Genomic DNA, 18,223 nt, shown 5'->3' on the forward strand with positions numbered 1-18,223 from the left:
TTCTTGGACCCTCCGGCCTCCCCAGAGAGGGCAGCCTTCCTTTTCTTCTCTCCTCCCGCTGGAGGGGGAGAGTTCTCCTCTTCTTCCTCCTCGTCTTCACGGGAGGAATGCGCCTCGGAACCATCGGATGATGGATCCGACACCTCTTGGCACCGGGCACTCTTTCGAGTCCCCGCGGCCTTTTTCGCGGCCTTCTTCTCCGGCACCACATAGGGTGCCGGAACCAGCAGCTTCGCCAAACGAGCGTCCGCTGAGCCTTCGGGCAAAGGAGCCAGACAGTTGATCTGTCCGGACATCACCTGCCAATCCTGTCAAAGGTAAGGGAGCTTAGATCCCGCATGGAGTCAAACTATGAAAAACTGATACCCTGTAAAAGAAAAAAAATAGCTTACTGCGAGAGCGTGACACTGCGCACTGAATCCGCGATCCTCGGTAGCGGATGCGGGAGCCTCGACGCCTTTGAAAAGCACCTTCCAGGCATCTTCGTACGTCGTGTCGAAGAGCCTACTCAGAGTTTGGTGCCGCGCCAGGTCGAACTCCCACAGGTTGAAAGCCCGTTGTTGACACGGGAGGATTAGGCGGATGAGCATAACCTGGACTACGTTGACAAGTTTGAGCTTCTTGTCCGCCAGGGTTTGGATGCATGTTTGGAGTCTGGTCAGCTCTCCTTTTTTTACCCCAAGACAGGCCCGTCTCCTTCCAGGAGGTGAGCCGCGTAGGGGGTCCGGATCGGAACTCGGGGGGTGCGACCCATTCGGCGTCGCGCGGCTCGGTGATGTAAAACCACCTCGATTGCCACCCCTTCAGGGTCTCCACAAAGGAGCCCTCGAGCCATAGGACGTTGGCCATCTTGCCCACCATGGCGTCTCCGCACTCCGCCTGGTTGCCGCGCACCACCTTCGGCTTGACATTGAAAGTCTTGAGCCATAGGCCAAAATGGGGGCGGATGCGGAGGAAGGCCTCGCACACGACGATAAACGCCGAGATGTTGAGGACGAAGTTCGGGGCCAGATCGTGGAAATCCAGGCCGTAGTAGAACATGAGCCCCCGGACAAATGGGTGGAGAGGGAAGCCCAGTCCGCGGAGGAAATGGGGGAGGAACACCACCCTCTCATGGGGCCTAGGGGTGGGGATGAGTTGCCCCTTTTGGGGGAGCCGGTACGCGATGTCGTTAGACAGGTATCCGGCCTTCCTCAGCTTTTTGATATGTCCCTCCATGACGGAGGAGACCATCCACTTGCCTCCCACTCCGGACATGGCTGGAGAAGGTTGAGGTGGGGAGTGCGGACTTGGGCGCTGGAGCTCGAGTGCGCAAGAATGGATAGGCGAAGGAGGAAGAAGGCGTAGGTGAAAAGGTGGATCCTTATCCCCTTATATGGGTGGACGCAACTACATGTCCCCACCAGCCTGGTAAAGCTCGCTTATCTCCAAGCACCGTAATCAATGGCGCGGTTGGGTTACCCATGCCTGTATTGATGAGAATCCCGGGATAAGGGGACACGATCTCTGCTTTAACAAGACGTGCCAAGGAAACCGCCTCACATAACATGCTGAGGTGGGATAATGAAACGACTCGGATAAAGGCTTGGCCGTGGTGTGTCACGCTACGGAATACGTCAGCAGATTAGATTGGTGTAAATATTATTCTCTCTATGGCAATATGTGGAAACTTATTTTGCAGAGCCGGACACTATCTTTGTGTTCAAAATCTTCTACGAAGTACTTGGAGGAGGAACCCGCCTTGCAATGCCGAAGACAATCTGCGTGCCGGACTCGTCGTCATTGAAGCCTGGTTCAGGGGCTACTGAGGGAGTCCTGGATTAGGGGGTGTCCGGATGGCCGGACTATACCTCCAGCCGGACTCCTGGACTATGAAGATACAAGATTGAAGACTCCGTCCCGTGTCCGGAAGGAACTTTCCTTGGCATGTAAGGCAAGCTTGGCGATACGGATATGTAGATCTCCTATCATTGTAACCGACTCTATGTAACCCTAACCCTATTCGATGTCTATATAAACCGGAGGGTTTTAGTCCGTAGGACAAGATACACATAAACAATCATACCATAGGCTAGCTTCTAGGGTTTAGCCTCTTCGATCTCATGGTAGATCTACTCTTGTACTACCCATATCATCAATATTAATCAAGCAGGACGTAGGGTTTTACCTCCATCAAGAGGGCCCGAACCTGGGTAAAACTTCGTGTCCCTTGCCTCCTGTTACCATCCGGCCTAGACGCACAGTTCGGGACCCCCTACCCGAGATCCGCCGGTTTTGACACCAACACTAGGGTTTTCTGTAGGAGTGAGGTGAGGAATTTGGGGGTACGAGTGGAGCGAGCTGACGTGAGGTGGGTGGGAGCGAGGAGGAAGAAGAGCACCCAGGTTTTTGAATTGATTTTACTATTTACTAGTGTGGATGGGCTGTTTTGTCTTGGGACCCGAGAAACAATTACTACTAGTAAAGTGGAGACACTCTACAGCTACCCAGAAAAACAATTACTACTAGTACAGTGGAGACACTCTACCGCTTCTGGCTCCTCCTAGGTCATTGAAACGTCTCCCTCTACTGAATGTCGTTATACTTTTGTTCACCGACATGTGGGCCATGCAGCGCGCGGGCCCAAATGCCATCCACCAAATTAGAAGGCAGTATGCAGGCGGAGAGTCACCCCGGTCATAGTGCGACAGTAACGAGCCGTCGTATCACAAAACCCCACCTCCCCGCAGCCTAAGTTTGACGGACGAAGCAACCGTCATTTCACTCTTCGCTGAATCCCCTTCTCCCTCACCTTCTTCAAGAAAGGCAACACCTGCATCTGCCACTGTTCTTCTCTCCGAACGAAGGGAAGGTAAGCGGATCCGTGATGTTGGTATATTTTCGTTCAGAGAAAAAAAAAGAACTTTTGCAAAGCAGTAACCGATCCTCACTCTTTTTTGTTTCATTGCCATTGCGATTGTGTTTTCCTTTCAGCGGACTCCTAGTATTCGTCAGTTTCATGATGGACCAAGGAGAACTAGGCAAAGATCTGCCGATATTGGAGCAGACGCGGGAGGCTGATCCCCACGAGACAGAGAGCTCCAAGAAGATGGAGGCAACCACCGAGGCGACCCCAGATACTGAGATGGCCAATGCCCCGTTTGAGGTTACAGCCCCCGTGCCACTGCAGGAGCAGTTTTCCCCCTTCGAGGATGTGTCCCCCCCCCCCCGCTGAGCTACCCAAGGTGATTTCCTTCTTTGCCGATCTCGATTGTGGTTTTTCATCTAAGTATGTGGTGATTTTTTTAGAAAAGGAAGTATGTGGTGATTAATAATGCAAAATTTTATTAGCTTCGATGCCATGGTATATGTAGTGGTTTAAATAACTTGTGTTTCTTATACTGAAAAGTAATTCAGAATTTGTTTCTGTTTCAATTAGAGCCCTGATGCAGACAAGGATTGTGTGGTTGTACATGTCACTCGCTATGAGGCGGACGACCTGAATATACGCACTAGGAAAACAAAGTTCTTAGGCTGTTGGATCCTGGAAGCCATTTGCGGTTATACCAATGAAGAGTTGTATTCTAGCCTCACTGTTGTCAGGAGTGTTGTCCAGGGTGTACTGAAGCACAAGAAGTTCAAAGCTACTCCTTCGTTTGTGAGGAATACTGTTCTTGTCAAGCTTACGCGGGGAGATGACGTGGCATGCCCCCACAAACAAGTTTATCAGTGGCAAGGCCACAAGATTGTCTTCATGAAGATTCACAGGATTGAGCTACTGCGGGACGTCCTCGATGATGTTCATGGCAAGGTCCGTCTTGTGTCTAGCCCAAATTAGATCGAGGCATGAAATAGTTGCCCCAGCTAGTGTTTAATAGTAGTTTGGATTGTGTCTAATTATCCGAACCTTGCCTGCTATCGACCCCTCTGGGGCTAGTACTCTGTTTGAATCCGTCTATGGGAACTGCTGCTACTTTTGTGTGCCCGTGAATCATGTGAGAAGCATCGTAACAGATGCGTCCTCACTAGTTTTTTCATGAATATGGCATGGTAAGACATAAGTTGTCACGGTTTATCATACGAGCAATGTGTGTTTTGATGAAATAGAGCACTCGTTCGAGAACCGTGCGCCGACGTATACATAAGTACTTGTAAACACTGTTGGTGCTTCCCCACTTGTAAGCAGTTGTGCAAAACACGGCACATTGGCTCAGCTCGCTTCAACACTAGGCTATCGACCAGCTAACAATCAACAATCTGCTGTCTGACATATAAGCAACTATGTATCTTGTTACAGTGGTTCATGCAGTTAATTGAGGCCAGAATGTAATAAATTCCAAATGTTCACACGCTAGTCCAGCGCTCATGTGGAACACTCACATTAAACTCGCCTTCATAAAAAACTTGAAAAGCATAAGTTAAGCAATTTTATACATCTCAATGATTCATAGAACATAACAAACATATACTAGTTCACAGCAAAAGACAAAGTTGTGAGAAGGTTTACAAATCAGGAAAAAACAAGCAAGGCTTCTCTCTGAGCAAAGGGCCTCCCGGCAGGCTTAAATTTCCTGGAGTTCACTCTGGTTTTTTCTTGTTGCCACCATTCAGGGTTAGGTTCTCTCATTCCAGAATAACCAATTATAATTGTGGTCTCAGCTGGAATGCTGAACTGAACCATGCAGTGTACTGACCAGCTGAAATGCTTGTGCATTCCACTAAATTTAAGCACCGCTATTTGCAGAATTAAGCAGACCACAATGCCTCTTGTCCACGCACCTGTCCAAAAAACCGCAGTGCAGCCATGCCAACTAGTCCTTGGTCCATGCATGAACTGGTAGAAAGTGCATTCCGGACTAGGATGCAGTTGTTTTCGCTCGTCCCTGCACTGCAATCAGGAAGTAAAACGTACGAATCAGCTTCTTTTAGATTGCGTTGGTCATTCTACCTTAGTTACTACCAATGTAGGGATACCTTGAAGACGGGAGGTTAGACGACGGCAGCGAGGGATAGCCATCTCATTTTGCCCAGTTGTACTAAAACTGAGGTGTGTGCTTTTGATTGTGCGGATAGAAACGATACGGAGACAGACATCCCGAAACGATATGGAGACAGACATCCCTGTTTGCGCAAATAAGAAATATGGTTATTTAAACAGTGACAGATATTACTACTTTCCCCCGTTTCCTTTTAGAACCAAGTCCTAGATTCATGCTACAACTTTCCCACTTTCTTCCCTGTTGAACCAATGCTTTGAGTCGACTGTATGAAATAGCTTTACTTCTAAACTACTATATATATACTACTATAATGCGGCAGTTTTGAAATTGGATTTACCACTCCATCTTCGGTTCTCCCGCCCAAACAAGCATTGGCTCAAAATCCACCGTTCATTTCCCCTCTCATGCATATCACTACCGTCCATCAAACAAAGGATGAGATGATCTGACGGCTAAGAGCTGCTGGATTCGCTCCCGCTCCTTGTGCACATGGCCGACTCTGCTCTCCAAGTAAACAAATAAAGAAGTCCCCATTGAATCTGGATTGCACCTACTGAAGTTGAGAAATGTCTAGAAACTGCTGCCACCTCCTCACATGCAAGTACGACAAGTTGGCAAATAGCTAGCACATTTTGGTTCCCCATTATCACCTAGGAAATAAACACTCTGCTACTAACTTATTTTTTTAGATTACTGTAAAAATGGATTTTTTAGATGCCGCTATACTGCAAAGTTTACACTGTTCACATAACATAACATTGCATGGCTGATGCTAGCTAAAGTTTTATTCTGCTTCATCGAGAAATGTAATATTTTTATTATTCGCAGAAAAAGTGTAATATTTTATTTCAGTCATACATAAGCTATACCTCAAGCTAATACAGGACATGAGTGTCTGTCAGACCTAAATGACTTATTTAGTTGCACAAAGTAGTCCATAAACATGCATGTAAACCGTCAAACAACTCTGGAACTATACATCAGTGGAACCCAGGAAACAACATATAATAAAACTACAACTTTTATCTTGTAATCAAATTCTTACTTGGAACTCAGTTTGATTTGTGCAAGTGATTTGCTTCTTATTTCAGAATAGTCCTTAGATCATGCAAACAAACACACTATGACATCTACTCAAGATACGAGTACCCATTTCTCTCTCTAAAAAGAAGGTATATGAGTATCTATCATACAGAACATACGTGCAAAGCACGTGCCTTAGTAGAAGTCTAGGTGGCTTCGGAACAGCGGACGGAAGTATAAAAGGATCCACACGGAGGGAGCTGGGGCAGTAGAGCAAGGCAGGTTTCGAAGGAATATATACCTGAGGGTCGTCGGGAGGCTGCATCTTGGCCACAATACCGCAGGGAGGAAGAAGGGGTCGGAGGCCCTCCCGACCTGGCGCTCTCTCGGAGAGAATGGCACGACCGCCGATCGGGACACGCAGGCAACCGTTGGTCTCCTCCCTCGCCGCCGATGACAACGTGAACGATGCACCTACACCCCTGCCCCGGTTGAGGTTGTCCGGCCGGATTTGTGACCAGCCGTGAACTGAGAGAGAGTGTGGCCACCTATGTGTTGCTTAGATCTGGAGAGCATGAGAGAGTGAACGAGAGGAACCCTAGTAAAGCAAGCGCTAAGGCTCCTGCTTTTATATATAGTGGAGTGATTTTGTTGTACCAGCTTCAAAAAAATGCGCTCCTACATGTACCCACGAGTGGGTGTGAGAGAACTAGTGCGTGCGTGCACCGCTTCTCTTCGTGAGAGTACAATATACTATGCCCAAAGAACGTTCGCCGCAAGAGTAATAATACAAGTGTGTGACGTGTGAGCTAAAATAAAATGTGCGCGTCGTCTTTTGTTTTTTAGAAGTTCTGAGGGTAGGGTGTGAAGAGCACATATGTGCGTGACGTCTACTGCAGATAGACGGTGGGTGTGACGTGCGAGTCTGCGAGAGGACTCGGGAGAGTCGTGACTCGTGAGGGTGCGTGTGCGTGAGAGAGAGGGGGGCACATATCAATGCAATGCATGTGTCCGTAAATCATTATCCGACAAACGTTCGCCACAAGCCTTTTCCTGACGAACGCCATAAGGACCGTTAGATCAGCATCCGACAGTGTCAGTTTTGCCATGTCATTTAACAGAACAGCCACTCCTCCTACACACAAATCTTCCACGTGAGTGTTAGCAACTACCGTATGCTCCCTCCGTTCCGAAATGCAGTGCATATAGCTTTATTGAAAATTCGAACCTCGCAAACTTTTACCGAGTTTTCGTGTACCAAATTGCACATGTAGAATACCATGTATATATCATTTCATTCATCTTCGAGAGGTAACTATAAAGTTGGGTGAGGAGTCTACAAAGAAAGACCATCGTATCACCCGCGGCAATTTCAAGCATCCTTTAGTGTCGAGGAATATCATAGGAACTCTATATGATATGATTTTTATAGGATTTTTTCCTTTAGAGCCAATTGGTTCATAGGAATAGATTCATATACTCCACATTTCAAAGGAAATAAACATGATATCATTCTATAGCTTTAGAGCCACTTGGTTCATATGAATGGATTCCTATACTCCCTTAATTTCAAAGGAAAATAAACATTAGCTTATATTCAATAGAAAAGTTCCTATGATATGAACCAAATTACATCTCTTTTCTAATCCCTCCTCATAGGAATTGAGAAACATGTCATCTCTATATTCAATAGAAAAGTTCCTATGATGTGAACCAAATGACATCTCTTTTCCAATCCCTACTCATAGGAATTGAGATGCTCCATGTCATCTCTTTCCCTACAACTTCCATGTATACATCTTCTATTCCTAAATAGATAGTACAACCCACTAGTAGCTTTTTTTCCAAAACATGCAACTATGGCACAAGAACTATATAGTGTGCCAATAACTTTGAAAGATGGTCGCTGGATGAAGCTAACCCGACAGTGCAGAGATAGGCAAATCCGAGCACTACTGGCCGTTGGATATCATCAACATTCCACCAGATCTGCCACATGTACAATTTAGAAGACTCCATGGTTGAACTTAAGCATAATGCACAAACCTCAAAACACAAGCACTTCTCCTTTGTTCTAGAATCTTCTGTATCATAATTGATTATTTTTTTCTAAATGAATTGTCATTATTTGTTTTTTACTTTATGATTTACTCCCTCGTTCCAAAATAGATGACCCAACTTTGCACTAACTTTGTACAAAGTTAGTGCAAAGTTGGGTCATCTATTTTGGAACGGAGGGAGTACAATGCACAACCCCATGAATCTTAACATTTTTATAAAACTTATCGATTTTGAATGAGATGAACTATAAGAACTAAATGAACATCTACATCATGCATATATGACTCAAAGCTTTACATGCTATAGTGTGTATTTATTCATAATTTGGTTTCGAAATCTCATGCGTTCAATACATGTGTACCTTACTAGTTTTGAGTAGAGTAGCAAATTTCACGCGGCCCCGGGTATATCAAAATGCAGGGCCCATGCATCATTGCCTTTTGGTCGAACCTACGTCCACAATTTTTTGTACGTACTATATCTCCACTGGTCCCCGAACCCAAAATGCTGCCTCGTTCCCGTAAAACCAAGCGGCCCACACATATTTAAGGCGTCGGCTCGAACCCATTTACTACGACGTGGCCCCGCATGCCGTAGTACTCCTACAAACCCTACCGCCGCACTCATCATCGGTTTTCTTCAAGAGGACGAGGGAGAAGCCGATTTGTAGTGGAGGCGCTTTAAAAAAAGGATCTGTAGTGGAGACCCCTACGCTAGGGTGCCCTAGGTAGCTGCCGCACGCATCATTGTTTTCTCTTTTCTTTATGCTCTTGCACCCTAAAGTGAAATGATGGTTGCTTCGTCCCTCCAGCTTAATGCGGGAAAGGTGGGGCTTTGTGATTTGACCCCTCGTCGCTCATTTTCTACTACTGCGGCGCTATGACCGGGGTGCCTCCAATTCCAACCGCTGCTCCGAACTGTAATTTGGTGCATCGCACGCAGAACAAGACGGTGGATGAGCCACATGTCGGCCAAAGGGGTCCTGCTAAGTGTGTCGCCATTTCGTGTGCGGACTGACCCTGCTTGAGTTGCTACGGCAACACGACAGGAGCAGCCTACCACTTGGTTTTGCTCCTTGGTGAATCCCGACTATATTGATCTAAAAAGATACGTGCTGAACTACCCTCTCCGTCTCGGTTTTTTTAATTTTTAGGCGTCTCGGTTTATAGGGCATGCACGTAGTTCTAGGTCATCCATTTGACTAACTAAATATGAGTTACTATGTCGCAAAAAGTATATCATTGGATTCTTAAGCGGATGTAGTTGTATTTAAAAGTCGAGGGCGGGGCTTTTCCTGCGCGGTTGGCGGCGGGGCAGTTCCGCCTAGTCGGTTCGACAGAGACGCGAGAAGACGAGGGAGTAGGCTGCTGCAAACGTAGGGTTGTGTGATTTGACAGCGAGTTACTACTGGACAGGTGGGGCCCCGTGATTTGACTTGCCATTATCATTTTAACTACGGCGCTACGACTGGCGTGAGTCTCCTAGATTCCTGACCACCTCCATACAGGTGCCTCTCCCAATGCTCCACCATGTAGTAGAGGCTGGCTCTTGCATGAGAGCCCACTTCTCCACTTTTTCCTTGCCTCTCTTTCCTCCACATATGCAAAAATGCCATGTAAAGCGCACTATTATACTTACTTTTACTTGCTCCTACAGGTGCTTAAGCTTGCCACATAGGCATAAAGTCTGATGTGGTAAGTTAATCAAGAAGAGAGAGACTAGTTTGGTGACCCAAGGAAGAAACGATGCTAAGCGCGTATACCTAGGTGAAAAGACAATTTTGAGTCTATAGCTAATTAAATGAAGCAAACTTAGCAACACCATTTCATTGGAAGAGGTCACTCCTTGGCAAATGCAATAAATACATGCGCTTAGCACCGTTTCTTCCTTGAGTATGAAGAAAGAGATAGAGAGGAGTAAAAAATACACTTATAGCCAACCTTGTTGTAGTATGAGTGACTAAGTGATGACTATGTATGACATGCCAACATCAGATAGCCTAATGCACCGTGTTAAATCTCCAAGGGCGTGACCGGGTGAGCAACGCGACGGTCGTGGTAGGCGCGACCATGATACGGGCTGCTGGCAACCCTTGGATCTGAGATCAAACGATCGCATGCTAAGTTGCTGAAAATTTGCAGAATAACCCTCTAGGATAGGATATTCACCCATAGGTCTAGAATCACACCATGCAACCGTTCGATCTCAGATCCAAGGGCTCTCGGAAGCCCGCATCATGGGAGAATGGAAAGCCACTACCCTGCCGTTCGCATGCTGGCAGTTCGCTCCTACTCGTCCCCGCACGTCCTTCAATACTACAACGGTTCGCTCCTAGTCGTCCCGTCCATTCACATTATGGCAGTTCCACTAATCCTAACCCTCCTCCCAAATCCATGGCATCCCAAATCTCCACGATCGGCGGTGAGTACAAGGTTGGAACCATCACCGGCGATGAGTTCGACGTCATCTACACCCGTTCTTCCGCGACGGTGAAAGGATGCCTTTCTCGCTTCAGTCGCATGTTCGAAAACTTAGATGATGAGTGGGTCGCTGGGCTAGATATTGAGTACACCACATTCCTGAGATGAGAGAAGGATCTAAAGGACGAAGAGAGGAAGAAGCCCGTCGTGATCCAGGTTTGCGTACATAATGTTTGCTTGGTCTACCACATATGCCATACCGACGTTGAGTGCCAGGATTTTAAGAACTTCCTCAAGGACAAAACAGTGAAATTCGTTACTGTAGACTTTGGTAACGACAAAGAAGTCCTGCGTCAGATAGGCCTTGTTGTAGGCAACACCTTCGACCTCTAGAAGAATCGGCTGGTGTCCTCTTATCAGCCTTCAATGCTGACCCTGGTAGGAGCCATGGTTCATCCTTCGTACGGTAAACTAGAGAAACCTCATTACACATTTCATCATCATGCATGGCAGCGGAATGTACTAGATATAGACCACATCCACTACGCTGCAATGGATGGCTACCTTTGCTTCAATATCTACAAGGGTTGGATGAAGAGCAACAGCCAAGTGTGCGGTTCAAGCAAAGAAGTATTGGCCAAGAGGAAGAGGGACAAGGACGAAGTCGAGGACGTGGACGAGGACTCCGAGTAAGGTGGTAGTGTCATTGCTCATGGTGGTTCTAATGCAGTGTCTACCGGAATAGTTGCAAAGTTTAATTTCAGGTGTGCTTAATTTAATTTGAGGGGTGTGTTGTGCTGAGCCCCTAGCAGAACTATGTTATGTTTCTTCTCGTTACTTTAACTCTTCAGTACGTACATACTAGTATTTCTTACATTTCATCTTTTAGTTGGTATAGTACTACCACTTGTTTCTTCACATTATATACATACAATTCATATGGCCAACATCATATAGCCAGCAGTTTAGTTGTCAAAGAATTTCAGGGTGCTTAGTTTTGTCAAAGAATTCCAGGATGCTGAGAGGGTGCTTGGATCCAAGGGACTTATTTTAGTCTGACTAAAAATAGTCTCTTTAAGAGGCTAAAGTTCCAAGCACCTCTGACTAAAGAGGGGCTAAAACTAGTATTGAGACTAATTTTTTTAGTCAGGGGTACCCCTACTAAAATGTGGATTAGTCCTCTCTCTACTCATTTAACTCCTTTCCTTTAACACAGGCGAGTTCTGGATTGGAGGGTTTGGAGGATAATAAATGCTCATTAACTTGATTTTAGCCTTTTTAGTATTTGGATCCAAGCATGGGTGAGGCTAGCATGTTTTAGTCCCACTACTTCTAGTCATGGGACTAAAACGTATCCAAGCACCCTCTTAGTTTTATTTGAGGGGTGGGTTGTGCTGGACACCATTATTGTGACTAGCCTTTTTAATAGTACTATATGCATAATTTGGCGACGAGCGCTCTCTATATGTACCACCTTTTTTTTAATTTCAATTTTTGCTCCATGGCGCAATCCATCGATAGTACTACTGTACAAAAGTATACATTTTTTAAAAGGCTAGAGTACTGTTCATCACATATATAGCCAGTTAAATTCTCAACCTAGAATGACGTGCATGCCATGTAGTAAACCGATACGGAGGAAGTATAGTAAAAATGAGGTGATTTTACCGAGCGATCGACGGGGGAGCATGCCTGTCATGCGGTCCCACGTGTCATGATGTACCAAGGCGATGCGCGTGTCCCTCTTGAGGCAGAAGCAATACTAGTACGTGGTTTGAGATGATGGCGAATCGAAGTGTGAAACAATGGTTGCTTCGTCCGTCTGGGAAAGTGCGGCATTGTGATTTGACGTCTCGTTGCTCATTACTACTACTAGGCCGGTACGAGTGGGGTGCGTCCCCCTGCTATTCTGCACTGTTATTTGGTGCTTGACACGTCGACCCGGTTGCTATATGTCCTACATGTCGGCGATAGGAAGTACATAATTCATGAAAGGGAGCGTCGACGAAGGAGTATACTACAGAATTCATGAAAGGGAGCGACTTAGTTTTGGAAAAATCTGTTTTTACGGAGTACGTACCCACTAGGGTTTATAGGGCTCATCTAAAAAACATTCCTTTTTCCGTTTGATAAGTCTCAATTCTACTATACTAGTAGCAGTACCATTACATGTTGGATTTCGAGGTGCGTTAGATCACCCGACGAAAGCAGTGTCAAGAGGAAACTAACCAATGCACGTACAAGTTCATGGAAATTTAGTGGTCATTCATGCATTCGTTCTAATTAATGCCTCAGTAAACATAACTTCTTGGGAAAAATGAGCGTACTAATTACTTGTGCAAACTACGAAATTAATTCGACCACTCACCGTCTACCTTGGTTGGAGAGATTTTGAAATTGAGCCATAAACTGGAAAGGTGGGAGTAGTAACTTTTGTCTCGATTACTATTTGTGGCCTTGTATAGATGCAAAATGTATTTTTTATAGTGGCCTTGTATAAGTAAATGGAGGGAGTACTAACCAAAGTATGTAGTAGGGAAGAGGAGTAAATGGAGGGAGTAGTAAAATTTTCTCCTCGTGCTGCGAGCCACCGCGCGCGTGGGCGAGGGAGCGGGCGTAAGGCGTAGTAAGAAAGCTTCACCTCATCCTGCGAGCCACCGCGCCCGTGGGCAGGGGAGACGGCGTCCTAAGCAAGCTTCTCCTCGTTCTGCGAGTTGACGGGACACATCAAAAGTACTCCAGTGTATAGAGCCTTGCCTCTAAGGTAGGCCCCACATGGTTTGCCTCTATTTTTAATTTAACATAACGCGTCAAGTCGCAATTTGTTTGTTCACCCGTGGTAGACGATCCTCCCTCCACCAAGTGGACAACTAGTACACGTGCCAAATTACCACGTGGGCTGCCTTTTTTGTACAGAAATAAGCTCCACCGTGTACCCGCACGGGTCTGGTTGGGAGAGAGACGGGAGTACGTGCGCCGCGCGTGCACCTCTTCTCTTCGTGCACGTCCCCCACCTACGTGGGTGTGTGTGAGAGAGATACAAACCTAGACATAATGCGCCGTCCATCCCCATGCCTCCGCCCAGTCCGACCACCAGTCACCACCACGCCCCACTCCTCCTCACCATATCTCTCATCTTTCTCCCTCCATTTTTATATACAAGGGGCCACTATCAAAATTACAATTTGCAGATATACAAGGCCACTAACACTAATCGATGCAATATTAATGGTGTTTGCCTCGTGGTACTAGCAAAGGAGGACATTAATTATCCCTTGCATGCATGCGGGAGTTTGTAAAAAAATGCATCTTGATGTTCCGTGCAATGCACGAGCATCTTGCTAGTCCATGAAAACAAAACATGGCAAAATTCCACGGCGAACGAGGGATTTGAATCTATTGGGAGGGGCTGTTTGGATCTTGCCCGGGGTAGCCAAAATATTGGCGACCCTTTTGTCCACCGGTGCCTTTGCCACCGATGAACGAGGAATGGCTCGGGTGCTCATGCTGTCATGCATCCTCCAGCACGCACGTTGGAGACGAGCTCGCACGAGCTATGTTTTTTTGTCCCACAACGCCGCCCGAGCCTCCCGTAGACCGACCGGCGACCCACAAATTACGCCATCCAACCGTAGCCGCACACATTATGACAGAAACTCAACCAACCGGACGAAATTCACGCAAACACGTAGACAAACTGATATTTCATATAAACAATGACGGAAATCATATAAAATACCGGATTTTCATACAAACATGACAGATTTCATTACATTCAAATGAACTACGCGGTGCTAGTTCTGGACAGCACAGTATATAATACCTGGCCTAAATGGTCGCCCGCCGATCGATTTGTGTTCCTCATGTCCGGCAGCACGATCATCGGACTGCCGAAAGCCCCGGAGATATATGCTTCAGCGCAAAGGACGGCTCGCTTCCCCACTGCCCAACTGGTATCATTGGCTGGTGCCGAAGATGATGGTGGCCGGCACCGGTTCGAGTTCATCACCGACCACTACTTCTCCATGGTTGGCACCGGCTCGAGTTCATCCTAACATTCCCCTCTTCCGTGGAGCCCATGCGGGGTCGACGAAGGTCCTCGCAAAAAAAGGATCCGGCAAGACACCTGCTGTGTACGCCGGCGTCGCCTCCGCGGTGGCCTTCATGGGACCCAAGCGGCGGCGGCGGCCTCCCGTGTTCTACTTCTCCTCGATGATGGCGGCGGACGCGGAGGCACTGGCCACCGACTCGTCGCTCTCCGCGCACCCGGCTTCTGTCGCTGCTTGCATGGCGCAGCCGCCGGCATGGGAGTCTCGGGCACAAAAGCGGGAGACACGGTACGAGGCGGCAGCGTGGACGGCAGCAACGACGCCCGTGCGTCGCTCCTTGTCGAGCTGGCCTGGAGTAGCGAGTTGCTGAACCGCGCGCCGGCTTGGGGCGGTAACTGGCTCCGTCGGGCGAGGGGAGGGAGGTGGATCAGCGAGCTGCATAGCTCGTATCCGGCGGGCTACCCAGCCGGCTTGGATGCGGAATAACTACTCTTCGCAAGCCATTGTAAGAGTGGACAAAATGGTGGAGGAGATAGGGGAGCGGCGGAGGTGTGCGATTTTTGGCCGGTGTTTGGCCTCGTTTAAATAGGAGATTAAATAGATGGCGGACGGGAGGAGCTCGGCCGGCGTTGCGTTTAATGCCGGCCCGGTCATGAACCGACGTGTGTCCAGAGTGGGTTTCTCGGCTTCCACGCGGGCGGGTTTCATGGAGGCGTTTGAATGCGGCACGGAGGCGTGTTCGCCCGGCCTGCCGCGAGTGGCGCCCTCGACTCTGACCTAGGACACCGCGCCGTTCTTCCACTGACATGTGGGCTCTTTGGGTGCATGGCATGCATGTCAGTGACCCAACGCAGGCAGCGCACAACAGAGGAACCTTTGGTGGTCCAGGGCGGTCAGAAGCGGGCATTTTATAAACCGATGATTGTTCATTGAGTGTGACGTCATCTTTTTCATGTAGATAAGCCTACGATGTTGATAGCACGTTCGATACGTTGTGATTCATAAAGACCGCTGCAAACATCAATGTTCTGCTTATCACAGATAAGATTGATTAATACCCGCAACAATCCATGTCCTTAACAAAGGGTGCATGCACGTATAGGTTGAACGTGTGTCTTGCGTCGTGTGCTGTGTGCATGCAGGCATGCGAGTCTTGCATGCGTGCAAGGGTACGTTTCAGTGTTGCATGCATGGGTGCGTACGTGCGTGTGTTCATGAGTGCATGTGTACGTGTCAGTGTTGCACGCCAGCATGCATGCGTGTGTACGTGTCAGTGTTGCATGCCTACATGCGTGCGTGTCTTGCGTGCATGCATGTGTACGTGCGGGGTGAGGCTACACGTCAGTCGACTAACTTTTTCATCTCTGGTCATTAGATTTTCCAGCCGTTGGATACGAAATCAAGGGCCTCAAGTTTATCATCAAACTCCACCCCCCTGAGCCGCCAGCCACCACCGGCCGAACCGCCAGCCCCCGCCGCCCGCGGCCGGCACGCCCTCCCCGAAACCACTCCCCACCGCCGGTCCGCCGCCGCACCGGCCATCCGTCTAGCCCCCCCGCCGAGCTTTTTCTCCGGGAATCCCCACCCCACCGCCCAATGAACGCCCCCAACCGCCGGTGACTGCCAACCAGAGGTCTCATGACTTCGAATACCCACCGACCACTAATTTATTACCATTTCTGTCCTTCATGTATGCGCTGACGGGTGGGCCCTATGGTAATGTGTGCTGCTGAATGTGGACCATTTGACTGGTCAATTGAGCGTGTTATCAACAAATTACGGAGCTGTATGGTGAGCCAGTGACCGTATGATCACCCTAAAATGTACTCCTATTTTATTAACACAGTACAGACTCAAACTACCATTTCTTTCTTTCATATACGGGCTGACAGGTGGGCCCCACAGTTACACGCCCCGACGGTGCAACACTAGTTGCGCCGCATGGAACGTTTGACTGGTCAATTGATTGTGTCATCAACAAAATACGGAGTTGTATGGGTGAGCCAGTGACCGTATAACCATGATATGTATTTGTTTAACACGGTACAAATGTAAGGGCTCATATATACGCGCAAGCACTCAACACTATAAGCGCACACACGCGAACCCTACCCCTATGAGCACCTTCGAGAGAGTGGGCCAGCATATATGATCTTGAGATTTTACGAAGTCACCATAGGTGCCTCGTAGTCGAGTGGAACATCTCCTCCCACTGAACATACGTCGCCGGAAAATACTGAAATTAACACAAGATAAATGCGAGCACCGGGACTTTAACCTTGGTGGGCTCGAGAAACCACTGTCCTCTAACCATCCAACCACATGTTGGTTAGCAAGACAAAAAATATGTGGTGACCGTGATGAGCTTATTCTGAAGTCCAGTGACCATATCGTGCTTTCACTTCAAATACAATGACCGTAAGTGTCGTCAACAAAATACGGAGCACGCATCAAATGCAAAGTCCGTCAATGTCATCAACAAAATATGGAGTCGTATCGTGAGCTAGATACCGTTGTACTATTGTATATGCTTATTTTCTTAGTGGCCGATTGCATGTGTGGTGTGGTGGGCACATCATTTCTAGTTGTGGTGGGTCAACATGAAGACTCATGGGTCGGTTCCATCCTGCGCCACATATAGGTTGGACCGAGACGTGTTATACGAAGACCCATGTGGAGGACTCGGCGTACAACACGAAGCTACCAGAGTCGTGGAGGACTCTATCCCCACTGGTGATAAGCAGACTATATATGATTTGTAACCCTAGGCCCTTAGTATGTTATACAAGCTTGGGGGCTAGTTCTTCGATAGTATACACACACGCACAATGCCTAGTATTCACGTGTACTTTGTACACACCCCTATCACTAATATACAGTACCAGGAGTAGGCTCTTTCTTCAACTGCAATTGAATTCTAGCATGTGCATGTGTTTATTTCATATTATCGATCCATAGAGTGAGAGCGGTTTGAAATACAGGCAATGGATGCTTTTGCAATTCATATATAACCATTAATTAGTGCACTCCATGTTGTTAGTGTGAAGCACTTTATACATTTGTCACTTGCATGGATACATTCCAAATTGCTAGCTACGAAATAAAATACATGTCGAATTCAACATAAAGGGGGTTTCAAAGATTCGAATTCATAGGAAGTGCATTCATCTATTTGAACCCGAGATAATGGCATTTGTAAATCAGATGTAAAATGGGGCATCAATCTTTGTTGTGAGTTTGAACATGCTATATATATTCATACGCATATCTAACTTTTTTTGCAACCAAGGAGATTATATCTGGAACCATGCATGAACTGAGGTAAGTTGCATATTTTTTAATATATACTCGTGTACAATGTATATTCAAATGTACCCCCTCCATTCCAAAATAATCGTAGCTTTAGGATTTTCAAAAGTAAAGATTTGTGAAGTTTGACAAATCCTGAAAGTTCAATTCAAGAGAACCGAAAACGTTAATGCTTCCGCTCTCAAATATTAAACGAAGCGCCAAATAGGCCTCTGGTCACCCGAAACCACGCGAGACTAATGTTTTGTTGGCAGGAAATTACTGTCCTGACTCTGGCCCGTGTAGCCTATCGGCCCGATGTCCAAAGGTCTAAACCGGGGTAGGTTTGTAACTTCACCAAGACGCCAGAGAAGCATTCATACGCCATGGACGCCTACCCATG

This window comes from Triticum urartu, chromosome 4 (genome assembly GCF_003073215.2).
Source record: "Triticum urartu cultivar G1812 chromosome 4, Tu2.1, whole genome shotgun sequence".
In the NCBI taxonomy this organism is placed as follows: domain Eukaryota; kingdom Viridiplantae; phylum Streptophyta; class Magnoliopsida; order Poales; family Poaceae; genus Triticum; species Triticum urartu.